Genomic DNA, 15,817 nt, shown 5'->3' on the forward strand with positions numbered 1-15,817 from the left:
ACTCATTGTCATATTGTTTCAAACCCAAATTACTTTCTTTCTTTTGCTGAGTATAAAAGATGTTAGGCAGAATGTCAGGATGACTAAATGATGTTCTTTTGATTAATTGGCATATTATGTAATTAATTTGATTACAGTTTTGAATTGTTTTACAGAGTGAATTTATATGTTAATTCAGTAATCAATAATCATTTATTCAGCACTTATTCAACTCAGTATGACAGTTTAATCAATGTATGAAATGATTACTATGATTTTTTTAGTAATTTATTTAGAAAACTTATGACCATTACATTAAAGGCAACTCGTGATGGCATAAAGATGCTGAAGCAAATTACTTTGGATGTTAAAGATGTTCTCAAAATTAGAAGTAAGACTCATAATCATTGACCATGATGTATTATGCTTGTTTATGGGCAGGTTATGTAGTAACATAGTCACTTACATTATAATCCTGCATTGACAATGGAAACGGCCAGCAGTTTTGGAAGATGTTTGCAGAAGTCTTGGCCGAGCTCTGGCTCTGGCATGAGAACCAGCTCCGTTTTGGTGGAAACAGGCTAATAGTTTTTCTACTCTTGCAGTTGTTTCACTGAAACAGAGATTTGTACTGTAATTTCCTTTTCAGTCTTAAAGGCACTTAAAGCCAATGCCACTGCCATTGCTCTAAATGTCTTTGTAAATAAAGTGTTGATATTGTACTTGCATTAAACTGCCATTCGGGTGAAGGGTTACATCTCCCTTCCTGTGTTTTGTGCCTTCTCCCGACACAGCACTAGTCATTCTTACAGCCACACTCATTTTACATTTGTTTCTTGTGGCAGCTTCTCTAATGGTCTGCGTGGGCAGGAAGCCCTTACCAGCATTCTTCTCTCACAAAAAAATGTGTAAGTGTTATATGGCTTTTCAATATCCCTTTAATGATTTGCTATTTGTATTCTGAAATAAAGTACCGTAAATTTATGCATGTGATTCTATTGCAAGTTTTTCCTCTTCTGACAATCTCAATTGCACCCAGTGGAGTGTTTACTTTAAAAAAAAAAAAAGAAAAAAAAAAGAAAAATGCCATGCCTTGGTGTGGATGCATACTGTTCTCATCTGTTTTGATAAGCTCCTGTGTAAAAGCATCTTAGACCTCTTTGCTCATATAAAGGGATAATTCACCCAAAAATGAAAATTCTCTCATAATTTACTCACACTCATGCCATCCAGATGCGTATAACTTTCTTGCTTCTCCAGAAAACAAATTATGATTTTTTTTAGAAGAAAACCTCAGCTCAAGGTCCATACAATGCAAGTAAATGGGTGCCAAAGTTTTGATGGCCAAAAAGCACATAAAGGCAGCATAAAAGTAATCTACACCACTCCAGTGACTAAATCCATATCTTCAAAAGTAAGATGACAGGTGTGGGTGAGAAGCAGATCAATATTTAAGTCTTTTTTTTGGTGCTAGAAATTATTCTCCCTGCCCAGTAGGGGGCAATATGCATGAAGAATGTGAATCACCAAAAAGACAAGAAGAGGAATGTGAAAGTTAAAGTGGAGATTGACTGATCACATGAGAATCTATAGTAAAAAAAATACTTAAATATTGATCTGTTTCTCACCCACACCCATCGTATCGCTTCTGAATTACTGGAGTCTTATGGATTACTTTTATGCTGACTTATGTGATTACTTTAAAATCTTGGCACCCATTCACTTGCATTGTGTGTAACAAAAGAGGTAAAAAATGTGTCTAAAAATCTTCATTTGAGCTCAGCAGATGAAAGAAAGTCATTCATATCTGTGATGTCATAGTGGTAAGTAAATGATGAGAGAATTACAATTTTTGGATGAACTATTGCTTTAATTCAACATTATGCTTTTTCATTCTTTTTTCATTTAATCATGCTCATGTTGTTTCAAACCCATGTTGAATACAAAAGATTTGAGGTAGAACCTCAGTTCTCATTCACTTTCATTGCATCTTATTTCCATACAACGAAAGTGAATGGTGACTGAAAAGGTCAGTCCCTAACATTCTAACTAACATCTTTTGAGTTCCACGAAAATAAGTAATTTGGGTTTGGAACAACTTGAGGTCGAATAAATGAGTAGACAGTAGTAAGTAGTGTTCCTCATGCTTATTATATGGATTTCCATATATCCCATTAGTTCACATTCCTTTCTCTCTCCAGCCCTGGATAGTTCTCTCAGACGTAATAAGGGACTCTGATTGTGTCCACCTGTATACCTCCTTTAGAACCACTCATATTATACCTCCATTCATCTCTTGTCTTATCATGCACAGATACAGAGATGGTTGTGCCAAATGAGCTGCAGTAGTGGAGAATCTTAGTCAGTGTAAGTGCCCAGCGCAAACATCCACTCAAGCCCACACAAGCACGAGAAGGTACCTGGTTATCCAATGCCCTCTCATCGGTGAAGAGGTTTGTATTTTGTTGGTGGTCACCCTGAAAGGAGGATGATTGTGACCCCTATGAGGGAGGAGTGGCACGACGGTAATGTCGACAACAAAAGACAGAACACGCTCTTGTGCTGAAAAAGCTAGACACAGCACAACGCTTAGAACAGAGTGCAGGTGTCTTGAGATGCAGTTTTTGCAGCATGCCTGTGCAAGACGATGAGAAAAACAGCAGGATGCGGTGCAAGCATCAAAGATGCATGTCTAACACAGTGTTTCCCAACCACTGTGCCGCGGAACACTAGTGTGACGTGAAAGATTGTCAGGTGTGCTGTGGAAAATTATAAAATTCCACAAAATAAATTAAAAAATAATAATAATTTAAGGCATTAAAACTTCTCACTTTTCGAAGAAATTCAGTTTTGAAACCATATTCGGTCACTTTTGTGATTGTTCAGAGCAATAATTAATGTGCAAAAGTGACTGATATCTATACACGTTAAGGGTCTTTCACATGACTCGCGTCAGCGCTGCAGAAAACATTGAAGTCTATGAAGTGACACACACATGTTTTTGCTTCACCAATAATGTCTTTGAGAGTACTAATTAAGCAACAAGAAATATTTAAAAACTGTCCAGATTTGTGAAGAGACATTGAATGTCTCATAATGTCTTTTAACCCTCTGGGGTCGATGGACGAGCCGGCATTCGTCATTACAGCGGAAACAACTTAAAATACTTTGTCAATTTTGGGTATACAGATAAGTGTAAGACATCATTAGAGACTATAAAGGGTCTACTTTTATTTGTGTACACTCACAATAACAACAAAATCTTGTGCTTTTGTAAAATAAAGAAAATATAAAGGGTGAGCTATCAGACGGTTCTGTCTCCACGAGCATATTTCTGAAACACGTCACAAAAATGAACTGAAACTCTGTGAATACTTATCACACAAACATGAAACATATGTCTAAAGAAATCTTAAAAATTTCTACTTTTAAATAAAACAATTCAAATTTAAAACAAATATTCTCCTGCAACGTAATCTGTATGAAACTAAGCGATGTACAGTTTTCCTGGCTCAGCTAATTATAGCTAATGTGATCCCACCCACCAGCAGAGCGCGCCATTCATACGGTAATGTGCTGAAGCGATCAAGGCAAATGGTGAACGCCCCAGACTTTGAGGTTTGATGTAAACACAATACATTCACTTTTCATTGTGACAGGGTGGAGGACGGGGTTGGATCGTGATTATACACACCCGGTCCCTTATCAGGCTAATTAAGCCTCCGAGAAGGATAAAGGCCGATTGCGGTGTGGAGAGAGAGATCGTTTAAGGACATGTCCATCATGTGTGTGTTTGTGTCGTTTGTTAATCATTAAAATATTGTTTATATCGCCAGGCCGGTTCTCACCTCCTCCTTTCCAATGAACAGTCATATTACTATTTTAACTTAAAACTTGATTTTGATCATTAAGTCTCCTCACATTCATTCTCTATCCCTCATTGATAGGCCCAGGGGAGGGGTCTTTTGTCTCCTCAGGTGTGAATTACAATCAATATTCATTATAGTTCACGCCTCCTCGCATATGACATTTCTAACACTAAAATTGCCTTACAAAAGTTCAATTACTATATTGTTTTGTATGAATGAGTGATCAGGATGGTTTTCACATCATTTTGTAGCAAAAACTCTAGGCTACAAGATCCAGTTCTCAAAAGGCTTGTGGACAAATGTTTAGTATGTGTTATATGGCCTTATTTCAATGACTTAAAATTTTAGTTTTTTCAAAAACCACGCATAAACGTTATTTTCTCAAAAATACAAACCTGTACATACATGTTGCTCACATATTATTGTTGCCCAGTTTGTGCTGAATACAGTGTTATCAGTCTTCAGCCATTAATATGTTTTTAATAGGCCTGTCAATCAATAACATTTTTTAATCAAATTAATTACATGGTGTCCTGATTAATTAATTGCATATACAAATATTTGCTGAGAAAGCCCCTCATATGACAATACTTCAATATATAAAGATTATACATATTTATATAAATATATAATTATACATAGTTATCTTTAAATATTAAAACATTATATATATATATATATATATATATATATATATATATATATATATATATATATATATATATATATATATATATATATATAAGATATTCAGATAATTAAAATGCATTTTTGTAGCAGAAGAGTTAATCATTGATAAGACCATTCAAAAAGTGGCTTTAGAATACAATGTATTGTTTACTACCATATTATTGATCATAAGTCAACCATTGGCATACAGTTCACAGCAATCCATTTCACAAGTGAATTTGTCAGTCATTTGGAGATTTATTATGAGGGCTTGTTTAAGGTCCCGTCAATTTACACCTACGTCAGACGTCTCGGGTGTGTTGCGTCATAAACATAAAATGATTAGTTCACTGTGTCAAGTTAAATATAGTTTAATACTCAATCTTTAAACACATCTTGAGATCCCTTAGATCGCATTTGTGCTCCTTCAAGTGTTTTGAACGCAAGAACGTAACGCATGTTTGTGTTGTTCTGCCTACTGAGGTGTTTTCTTCACTGTATAAACTGTGTGTTGCTCACACAGCTGAAATTTCACTTACTGCCCTCTTAAGTAAACAGGTGGTACTACAAGCTTGCATTTCTAAGGAATCTTCCTTATTGTGGTCCGTGGGCATGCGATTAATTGCGTAAATGTTTTTAACGTGTTATTTTTTGTAAAATGAATCACACTGAATTAATGCGTTAAATCGCCAGCCCTAGTTTTTAAGCAACTGAAAAAAGCACAAATGTCAAGGCATGTCAAAACTTCTCCAGGGTCCAAATTACCCTCAGACCCCAGAGAGTTAATTAAATATTATCGTTTACGAATATCAGAAACACCAGTTATTGAACTAATTTAAATTCACTAACACTTTTAACGCTTAGACCTCAACCTAAATGAGTCCTTTTATTGCTTTCTACTATCAAAGCAACTGCAAGCTTTTTCTCTCTACCAAATACATGTTTTCAATGATTATTGTGCACACCTCCCAGTTTTTTATATGGCTAACTCGTAAAATTGCCCCTCTGTGACGTTTTCTGCAACGCTTGTCATGTGGAGTGCAATGCGGCGCTTGCTGCTGGGTTCAGCCTCCAGAACCAAATTAAAACTGCCACGAGAAGTCGTCTGTCTGAGGCAAATATACAAAATCTAATGACAACTGCCTCAGCATCAGTCTCCATTGATGCGTTTACGTACAGGCGAGCACTCAGTTTAAGTCGATGCGGACCAGGAGGAAGGTTTGAGTTGTGAAGTGAGTTCTGTTTAGTTCATTTTTGACATATTTTGTTCATATCTTAATCGTATTTGTTTTTTGTAATATTGTGCTGTTCATATGTCGTGTTTTAGTGGCCTCCGCTGTCACTGTGTGGGGGAAAAAAACATTCATCTGCTTCATGTCTCTGTTGTTCATCTGTTCTCTTCGTAAATAAATACATGCATAATCTGCTATATACTCGTCCTGTAAGTTCATGATTAAAAATGAAAATGTGAACCAAAATAAAAGCTATTAAATGTATTATTATCATTAAAATATGAAAATTAAAATGACGGGTAATAATAGATTATGACGGACAAAGTGACTATTTTTTGCATAGCCGAATTTCAAACATTACAAGCAAACATGCTACTAAGATGGACAGAAAACTAAGATGTGCTGTAGAATTATTTAGTCCTATAAAGTGTGCCGTGGCAGAAAAAAGGTTGGGAAACACTTGTCTAACACATGATTACATAGCAAAAGAATTTAAAAGCAGAATAGACAGATACAAAAACTCATTTGTAGTCAACAGCCCCTAATAAAGCTATTTTTGAGGACCGGTTCATGTCGTTCCAAACCCATATTACTTTTCTTCGATGGAACACAAAATGAAATTTTTTTAATGATGTACTGGTCACTCTTTTCCATGATATTAGAATATTAGAAACATATGATATTTTTGGGCGACCAAAATTTAAGTTGTTATTCATTGAAAATCTTGAAATTCACCTTAGCTCTCATTAATGCATTTAGTGGGAGTTTTTGAGAGAAATACCCAAATTCAATTTACAAATGAATAATTCTTTCAGGTCAGATCTTTTCAATAATTAGTTTGATCCAGTTTCAAAAAAGCCAGTCATACAGGTTGAACAAATGACATGAGAGTAAGCAAGAATGAAAAAACTTGTTTGGTTTGAATTTCTGAATTTTGAAGCATGTACTGTTTGCTCTTTTTCATGCAATTAGAATTGATAGGGTCTGGAGGTTTGAAGCTTCAGAAAGGACACACAGTTACCATAAATGTAGACCATACAACTTGTCCACTATAGTCCAAGTCTTCTTAAGGCATAAAAAAGCTTTTGGTGAAAAACATTTAAGTTGTTATTCACTGAAAATCATGACATTCACCTTTGCTTTATTTGGTGCGTTTGTGAAAGTTCATGGGAGAAGTAATGATTTCCGCTTTAAATAAACTGTTCTATTGAGATGATCTTTTAAATGAATTGGATGATTAATTCATGAAAAAGTCAGTCCTACGGGTTTGAATGAACGATATGAGAGTGAGTTAATAATTACAGAATTTTCAAATCCCCTTTTTTTCTGAGTTCTCTTTAATTCAGTGCAGTGTTGTGACTTCCTGCTCACCCAATTCACCAATCAGACTGTCCTGCTACTGTTGAAATTTAAATGAGAGTATGACAAAGCCAGTGCTGAGCCTTACAGATGACCCCTTCTTTCCTTTGGGTCATGCATGCACAAGAACTCTCTTTGTATTGCCTGTGACTGGCGGCTAAATGAAAAGGCATTGAAGTTTGATGTGAAAAATCATTCCTCACCGCGTCACCACAGACAGCGAAGGGACTCAGCCTATGTTTGGCACAGCCGTGACTCACAAGGGCCATTGTTATTGTAATAAGAAGCAAATTTTCACACTGGACCTTGGAAGGCCACTGACAGTATTTTATTGCATTGACTTTGTTTAGCTTCTGCCTTCGTTTTCTTTCATTCCAGGGTTGCAAACATTCCTCCCTTTATCTGCTGTGTTCTTGAAGTGGTAAGACCTCTGAATGAATTTACAGCTCTTTGCTGTGTGGTGCTGACAGCTTATATTCTCATAAAGTTAGCACGTGGCGTCCTCATAAAGCTTTCCTCTCTTGCAGTGTTCTGAACAGTCCCCCTTGAGCTCGACTTTCTACAGGAATGAAGTTCTCTTCACCTCAAAATCGGGATTAAACAAGGATTCTATCAGGAGTTTTAACAGTAGAACAAACCAGGTTTTTATATTTTCTGAAGATTATGTGCAAAAATCACTGCTGCAATGCTAGGGAGCTCTGGTTTTTGTTATATGACTTTTGTTAGACTTCCTGCCACAAGCTCCCAAAAGAGCCCACCCCCAAATGTCGACAATATCCTGGCTCGAGTCCCTCCTTAATATAAGAATATGGTATGATTTGGACTGTTTTATCATCCACTAGACAAATATCATCTGATCATTTAGTAAAGTAACAGCACACTTCTCCTTGACAAGCTGCATGATTGCAGATGTCATTCATGTCTGTAACACAAATTGTGTGGGACAAAAAGTCTTTAGCTACCATCAGGATTCATTTTCAGGTTTTATTTTTGTCATAATTAAAGTATTTTGTCGAAAATGTCCATTCAATTTAGTATATACTTCATCATGTCATATTCATTCATTTTTTCAACTTTATTCTGATTAAATAGCATATAAGTTTAGTCGACAAAAATAACATCTTATTTATTGTACGCTAGTATATAGTATGCTAGTAATATAGATGGTAATGTGCAAAATACCAAAAACATATCAAACTGACAGACCAAATTTTAACAAAATATATAAAATACTTACAATTATTTAAACATGTATCAAACATATTAATTACAAGATTAATATGTTAAAAAATAAGATATAACATGATATATCATGAAATAATAGCATACAATGAATAAATTGTATTCTCTACTTTTTAAAGTTACTCTGTTGTGAATTCTTCACATTTAGACCCAGTTTGGGATATTACGTTATAAGTATCGTGCTTTTAAGGAAATGGCAAATTCACAATACAAGTTACACATTTATAGGATATTTGGTCCGGCGAATTTAGAGGGGAACCATTAAAGTTCCCTCATTCTCACACCATTATATTTAAGGGAATTTAGGGTCTCGAAATACAATATGTGAGCTATGGACTAAATTAAACTGTCCAGATTCTACATTACTATGAGTCACGTTTGACAATCGTTAGAAAATAGATAAATGACAAATAATTTGATTATTTGTCTGAATAAAATTCTCCACCATTAAAACCGTAATACAACGTCTCATTGTATCCGCTCACAATTTAGGAATTAGCTTTAATAAGTGGATTATGATGAATTAACTTATTGGAGTGATATTATTCTCATGGCTTATTGAAAATAATATCACACATATTTAGGTACAGCTTTGAAGCTAAATCTTTTAGAAACAGGGATGAGGTTATTTATCAAAATATACCAGTCACATCGTCTTTTAACACAGACAAACTTTATTGCTATTCTAAACATAAATCTATTGTCTGTATGAATGATGAGGTTGGTTTTGAAGCAAGGCCTTCTCTGAACCGTAGAAAGTACAAGGCTTCCTCGGGACTTTGAGTCCCAAGCTTCCTTGAATCTCATATGGCATGGATCAGGTTCAGAAGAGATCCAGAGAAGACTATGAGGGAAGAGCCAGAGCAGAGAGGGCAGAAGGGAAGTGACAAGAAGACCATGAGAGAGAGAGAGAATAGAGAAAGAGAGAGAACATATTCTTCCTGTTTGGAAACATTTGAACTGAAATTGGCCACATCCCCAAAGGTGTCCTGCTTTTCAGAGTCACATGGTCAACTGGTCTTTTTCGACAGTTGATTTTATGGTCCTTTGTTTCGGATTCTTACAAATCTCCCACTCAAAAATACTGCATATTTAATCATGAACTTTTATATCTTGAGAATGGGACAAGAGACATGATATTCGTTGTCATCAGCTTCCTCCATGTAACTAAGCAAGCATTTGCATACCAAATTTGACATTCTATCATTAATATTGTACGTGTAGGTAAAAAAACATGAAAATCCTTGGTTACAAATCATACTGGTTAATTCCTTGGTTAAACAACATGGATAAAACATTACACACATTTTAAAGAGGTACATCAGGCTATAATCATTAATTTGTCAGTTATACAAGTTACCACAGTTCAAAGCAATTCTCAGTATTAATTAGCAAGCCTAGGTCCTAGGTATAAATCATGGATATAAATGTATTCTGTACATTTTAGATGTACTGTGACTTTGTGTAGCATTAGGATTAAGATGAAATGTGTAATAGTTCAGAAGGTTGTGCTGAGGGGTCTTTCTGACCAATGACCCTTTAGCTTTGAATTATGGTGTTTAGAATGTCTTGACCATTTTATTGTCCAAAGACAGGCCTTCAGTAGGATTGTTGATGCTTTGTCCGTTAATTTATGATGTTGAAGAATTACAGGAGGTTGGGTTTTTCCTAGATTCAAATTATGTAGTTTCAGTTCTTCTGCATGTATAATACAACACATTATACAGCTTGTCTCTTACAATAGTTCAAGTTCAACTCATTCTCTTCATTGTCTGTGCTGATATAAGTTATAATGTTACATATATGTTGTGGACATGGTTGATTAATCTCACATAGATTAATCCATGAAGTAATTAACCCATTAGTAAAGTTCATTGTACAGGTGTTTGTGCAGTTCGCGCAGTGGAGAAATCCCCAACATACCAACTAAGAATGGATTATTTGAGTTAGTTCTTTCTAGTTTTTCCTCTCTTATTGTTAGTGCATTGTCAATATCTTGCAGTATTATTTCTTTTCAACACATTTTATACATGAATTTAACATTATTAAAACCATTTGATTATATTCATAATGCATATTTTTCATATTTTCTTTGTTATCGTTGACAAAACAAAAACTTGTCAATGAACATTTTTCTCAGCAATTTCTATGACAAGATTAACACTGGCTACCATTATAAATATTAATTAGTTCATAAAGAAGATTTGTCTTTTAAACACTTAGCTACCTTAAATACTTAGCTACCATTTTTAATATTCTTACATTTGTAAATAAAATGATCAGTCTTGCTGTATCTGCACCAGCTGCCATATAGTTTAGTACAATGTTTTGGCAGAAAGACTGAAGAGGGCCCATAGAACACCATAATGTCCAGAATATCATTAATTTCAGGTTAGGTGCACAGTGTGTTGGGTGATGTAGCATCTCAAACCACAGCTTCATACTGGCCTCATATGACTAGTGCTCCCGGTTATCTGCGCAGAGACAATTTTACAAATGAATGGGACTTCAAATTACACTCTCTGTGTTTGGCATGGCCATCTGTTAGTGTGGCTTATGGGGATCATAAAAGGGCTTCCGTTTTCCCCCGTTATCTAATGTAGTCTCGTCTATCTGCGCAATGATGGACAGTGTTTGGGGAAACTAATGTACTTTGAAACTGTAGCTTGTCAAGCTGCTCAGAATTTAAAGTGTTCCAACTACAGTGAAAGTACCCTTATGAATAAGTACTTACTAAACTACAAGTTCCTCACATAAAAACGCTAACTATATTGAATCTGTAGAATTGCAGGAGTAGAATCAGTAACAATTTACAATAAGGTGGTATTTGTTAACATGAGTTAACTACAAATAGTTAACATGAACTAACAAGAAACAATACTTTTACAGCACTTACTTATCTTGCTTAATGTTAATTTCAATATATTTTTCACATTAGAAGTTGTGTAGGTTATAATTAGTTAATGCATTTTGAATTAACAACTGTATTTTCATAAATTAACATTAATCAAGATTAAAAAAATGCTGGTGTTAACAATATTAATTGTTATTTCATATTGCCTAATGCATTTATTAAAAACATTATGCATTTACTAATGTTAACAAATACAATCTTGTTAAGCATTAACCTTAATCGTTTCAATTAAATAATTATCAGATTAGATAATTCAATTAAAAAAGGAGTATTTATCTGACAAATATCAATGTAGAAGTCAAATAATCTGATCAAGAGTGCGAGATGGCCCTACGGCACTGCGGCCTTGTGCTTGCAGCCGAATCACAGCAGTGCTGATTTAGGGCCATATAGCACGATTGTGAGTGTGATGTTGCTTATATACAACAGTTCAATGAACAAGTACATTTTTGAAAATTAGGAAAAACCGAGTACAGTCATAAAACGCATTTGTGAATGGAACTACTTTATTACACGGCAGATCTGAATCTGCCGTTGCTGGTTCAAACCAAATGATGCGTCCAAGCCTCTGTTAGTAATTAAAAACAAGTTATTGGATAAACAAGGATGGATGGCTGTGTGTGTGTGTGTGTGTGTGTGTGTGAGCGTGTATTTATCACTTTGTGGGGACCAAATGTCCCCATAAGGATAGTAAAACCCGAAATTTTTGACCTTGTGGGGACATTTTGTCGGTCCCCATGAGGAAAACAGCTTATAAATCATACTAAATTATGTTTTTTGAAAATGTAAAAATGCAGAAAGTTTTCTGTGAGGGTTAGGTTTAGGGGTAGGGTTAGGTTTAGGGGATAGAATATAAAGTTTGTACAGTATAAAAACCATTATGTCTATGGAAAGTCCCCATAAAACATGGAAACACAACAAGTGTGTGTGTGTGTGTGTGTGTGAGAGAGAGAGAGACAGACAGAGAGACTGCTGTCAGCTTTCTGAAGATCAGCTTTTCTCAGTAGAAAAATAGCATTCAAGTAGGGGTATTTCTCCCTATTTCGTGGTAGCCGGTGTGCAAGGGTTGATCACTATAGAAACCGCGATGTCCTCCACAATTTTAAACAGCACCCATTGTGTAATTAATCAGTCTGTTGTGTCTCTTAGCTGTGATGAGCCATAGTGCTGAAGTTGTTTGTTTAAAGCTATTTCCTAGCTGTAGTACTGTAGTGCAGTAAGTGTAGTAAGCGATCACGAAGAGCTGTTGGATGTAAACACTGGCTGACGGATTCACTTCACATCACCTAACAGGCTCATATTACACATAAAAATGATCTTTTAATGATGATGTATCTGGAAGTGGTATTAGTGAGGCCAGCAGGGGCTGCTCACCCTATGGTCTGTGTGGGTCCTAATGCCCCAGTATAGTGATGGGGACACTATACTGTTAAAAGGCACCGTCCTTCGGATGAGATGTTAAACCAAGGTCCTGACTCTCTGTGGTCATTAAAAATCACAGGACACGGTGTCCTGGCCAAATTCCCCCCAATCTATCATAGCCTCCTAATAATCTCCATCCCTGAATTGGCTACATCACTCTCTCCTCTCCACCAATAGCTGGTGTGTGGTGGGCGTTCTGGCGCACTATGGCTGCCGTTGCATCATCCAGGTGGATGCTGCACACTGGTGGTGGTTGAGGAGATTCCCCCTATACTATGTAAAGCGCTTTGAGTGCCTAGAAAAGCACTATATAAATGTAAGAAATTATTATTATTATTATTATCTTTTGCCACCACCTGCTGGCTAACATATGTAATGTAAAAAAAAAAAAAAAGACAAACCAAAGCTCATAACAGATCTGCACTTCTCTTACGCTTAAGTTTAGAACGGCACGTACACAAGCGGAGTGATACACACAGTGAAGTATCCGAGTGTTAATGGTGTCAGACCACCACTGCTCATGGAACGTCTCTCATCCAGTCAGATTCGAGGACCAGAACTAATTGTTGTATATTAATAAATATAAAATAAACAACTTATAAAAACAACATATATCTGAATCAAAAACAATTATAAACAGAAGATCTTAATTAAAAATGTATTTAATCACAAAGATGTAAAAGCTAGGAGTGCCAGGAACACAGCCAAGTGATGATTAAAATAAATAAGTGAATAATTTATTTTATTTGTTTACCAGACAATTAAAATGAACCGTCATCAACAAACCAGACTTCCTTTGCTATTTTTGAGAAAGAGGACATTCAAAGAGAGCACCTTTTTTAGAACACATTATTGTTCAGGTCGCTTAATTGCAAGGCTGTTAGCACAAAATAAACAATTTATTAGCGTAACTATTTTTAGTTAGTTAACACTAATGCTTGAATGTGAGTACCATAGGAGAGCATGGAGCCGAATCACATGTGTGCAAGAATGACAAGGAGGGATAGAGATCTCGAGGGGTTGGGTAGAGATGAGTAGGGCCCCATGGGAGCCCTCATCCACTGACATTTGAGTTTCTGTGAGGGGCCGTGGAGTTACTCTGTTACGAAAACATGCGGTTGAGGAGGACACGTCCCCAGAGGACTGAACTGCTCAAGGCCTTCCAGAGTTACTGCAGAAATAGCAATTAGGTCTACCTCTAGGAAGCTTCAGTTAAGCAAATAAAAAGACTTACGGTAATATGGCACAAGGACAAACCTTCCATCATAAAATCAATCTTAAACAGTTCTAAACCATGAACCAAATCAACCTGCTCTGAGGTGTATCACAGCACTGCCAACTTTGATTTAAAGCAAAAAAAGTATTTGAAAGATACAAAACTGTACTCAACATCTTTAATGAGAGCATGAGTTACAATCCAATGAATCATTGCAAATTATGCAAAAATATAAAACAGTTGATTTGAAGTTGTTGACTGTAAGTATAGAAATGAGATATTGTACGTTTATTGCAAAATATTCAGATACATTGAAATATATAAGTAGTTTGAGAGTGAATGTAGACCAACTTGATTCTGTCATTCACAGTGCGTCATGGAAGTGAGCAGTCACTTCTGGCCTTATTTTGCCACACTTTGCTGCAATTCTCTGATTGGTGATAGTTTACCTGCAGGACCAAGGGTACTGTAGTTCTTCACCAGAAATTGCGTTATTAAACACAATCTAATTATTTATTTATTTTATAATGTGGACATACTTTATACAATTTATTAACAGAGCTCATGGCAGGTCTTAAATGCTTATAAATTATTATTAAAACTCAATTTGCCGATGGAGAAAATGAATGGGATTTCTTTTCTTCCGGAACATGACTGTTGCACTCTTCCAGTAGTTCCCTATGTGGTTTAAGATAGTTTGTTCCTTGAAGTGCAATGAGATAAGCATATTTAAAAAAATAAAATAAATTTACTCTTTAGTCTCTTCTGTCCAGACCACAACTTTGCTGCAGTTAAGTAAGGGACAATGTACATTATCCTGCTTGTTACTAAGTGGATATTTACCAAATTGATTTGATTTGAACTTATTTAATGTGAGAAAAAAATACACCACAGAATGAAATAAAACAAATTAAATGACAGGAAACAAGCACAGCAATGTAGGAAATCATTGCCTGGGACAACAGTCAATTACACTGTTTCAGTCATTATATAAATATATTTGACCTCAGAATGCTGCGATTAATCCGAATACGAATTCAAGGAATAGTTCTCCAAAAAAGAAAATTCTGTGTTTGTTTAATTTAGTTATTTCAAATCCTTATGAAATTCTTATACGAAAAGCAAAAGGAGATGTTTTAATGAAAATCACAGTCAGCAGTTGAACACTTATTATATATAAATTACCCAAAAGTCTTATAAAAGGTAGTCCATGCGACTCATGCATCAAATTCTCAAACAATTGTTTTTAAAAGACAACATCCCCTTTTGTGTTCTGCATAAGAAAGAAAGTCATACAGGTTTGGAACAACATTATAATTTATGACAGAATTATTATATTTGGTTAAACTATCTTTTTAAGTATCCTTTAAGTATTCCAGGGAGCCATGAACCTATACCATGTTCTTTCTTGTTCCTCTGACCTGGTTCTTCAAGTCTAGACTACAAAGAACATCCATTTCAGTCTTGAAACTTTAAGTCTGAAAGAAAAATGTCTCTCATCTAAAACACTTTCTCCTGACCACAGCCTCCAACAACCCATCCAGACATTTCACAAAAACACATCAGAAAGGTCTGTAACATATACTACACCTGAATTGATTTTGTGGCAACGAGGAGGTCTTGAAAGAAAGACATAGAGAGAGAGAGAGAGACAGAGAGAGAGAGAGAGAGAGAGAGAGAGAGAGAGAGAGAGAGAACAGCAGTCAGTGCCTCTAGCTTAATTACATCACAATACTGAGCATGGATCACAGTATAGCGTCTCATCAGTGCAGTGTGAAATGTAATCAGTGCTGCTCCCCACTATGACTCTTTACCCTGGTGTGGTGGAGAATTGTTTGCTGTCATTGATGGAAACTGATTAAATATATGGTTTTGGAAAACAAGCAGAACTAAGCTGTGCTTTCTCCCTTGTCCA

General features: G+C 35.6%; 1 pseudogene; it reads left to right on the forward strand.

Annotated features, from left to right (window-relative positions):
- Positions 1-15,817, forward strand: part of LOC127631663 (S-adenosyl-L-methionine-dependent tRNA 4-demethylwyosine synthase TYW1-like) — a 116,387-nt pseudogene that overhangs the window by 98,928 nt on the left and 1,642 nt on the right.

The sequence above is a fragment of the Xyrauchen texanus genome, chromosome 38 (genome assembly GCF_025860055.1).
Source record: "Xyrauchen texanus isolate HMW12.3.18 chromosome 38, RBS_HiC_50CHRs, whole genome shotgun sequence".
NCBI lineage: Eukaryota > Metazoa > Chordata > Actinopteri > Cypriniformes > Catostomidae > Xyrauchen > Xyrauchen texanus.